This window comes from Aplysia californica, unplaced genomic scaffold (genome assembly GCF_000002075.1).
Source record: "Aplysia californica isolate F4 #8 unplaced genomic scaffold, AplCal3.0 scaffold00922, whole genome shotgun sequence".
In the NCBI taxonomy this organism is placed as follows: Eukaryota; Metazoa; Mollusca; class Gastropoda; order Aplysiida; family Aplysiidae; genus Aplysia; species Aplysia californica.
The window spans coordinates 131,762-132,817 of record NW_004798192.1 but is presented as its reverse complement, the minus strand read 5'-3'; the positions used below and the strand labels follow the sequence as shown (position 1 = coordinate 132,817).

The 1,056-nt window shown below is 38.9% G+C and overlaps 1 non-coding gene across 1 annotated transcript; it reads left to right on the top strand.

The window, feature by feature from the left end:
- The first annotated feature begins 803 nt into the window (after nucleotides 1–803).
- Nucleotides 804–875, top strand: TRNAM-CAU. The gene has a single exon. It is a non-coding gene; the product is annotated as a tRNA-Met (tRNA).
- Nucleotides 876–1,056: the final 181 nt, after the last annotated feature.

The window sequence follows — 1,056 nt, the reverse complement described above, 5'->3', positions numbered from 1 at the left end:
TTATACGCGCATCTGGCAAAGTGGGAGGGGCCTGCGCTTGTCACATGACGTAAAGAAGAGTTGTCTCGTCTTGTCTTAGTCCGTCTTGGATCACAGTTCAACAATGACACTTTTCAGTGGCAAAACTTATAGCAATAAATTAATGTTATAGCAATGATATCTTTGGTTATAGTGAACACATTTTTTTTTACACTTTAGGTTCTCAAAACATGCATTCAATAAGCATCATGTCGCGATTAGAAAAAAATGATGGACTTGCTTAAAAGCGATGTTGCCCTTGCTGTAAATGTAAACCTTATAAAGTCTATAGAAACTACCCACTTGGATATATTTTTATATTTTTAAAAAGTATTTATGAGGGAATTGTCTGGAGTATAGCTAGCACTACTAGCAGGTGTTAACAAAAATATTTACCTGTTAAAGCAAATTGATACTAGTCATTGTGCAAAAGTTGGCGAACCTATGTTCGATAGTTGATGAGATGTCATAGAGTTACCCTGCCTATAGTGTACATCTATGGGAGATATGAATATCTTGCGCCACGAGATTTTCAATGCACCAAGCATAGAGTTATCTCCTTTTTAGTGTATCTATGGTCCCAAGTCCCAAGACAGTCTTGCTTGGGCGTGTTAATGCTTTTCTTTCATCAGGGGGTGTAATCGTTCGGTTTTCTTATCCAAATCTACGATACTTTGAGTTATGTCCCCTGAACAAAGTCCACCGATTTCGCCATGATTGCGTCAGATCTGGAGATGAAAGGAACAAACATATAGATACAGGACATATTGCGAGTGAACTCGACAAGCAGAGTGGCGCAGTGGAAGCGTGCTGGGCCCATAACCCAGAGGTCCGTGGATCGAAACCACGCTCTGCTAATTCTTATTTTTTATTCAGCCGATTTTCATGTGCATTGCTGTCGATCCTACATTGTATATTATGATACTGATACCGGGAAGCCAGGGTGGCTAAATTCACTTTACTAAGGCACTTTTGATATCTTCTCGGATTCATAATTTGAAAAGCATTAAGTTTAAACGCATTTTTTGAGGGTTCAAA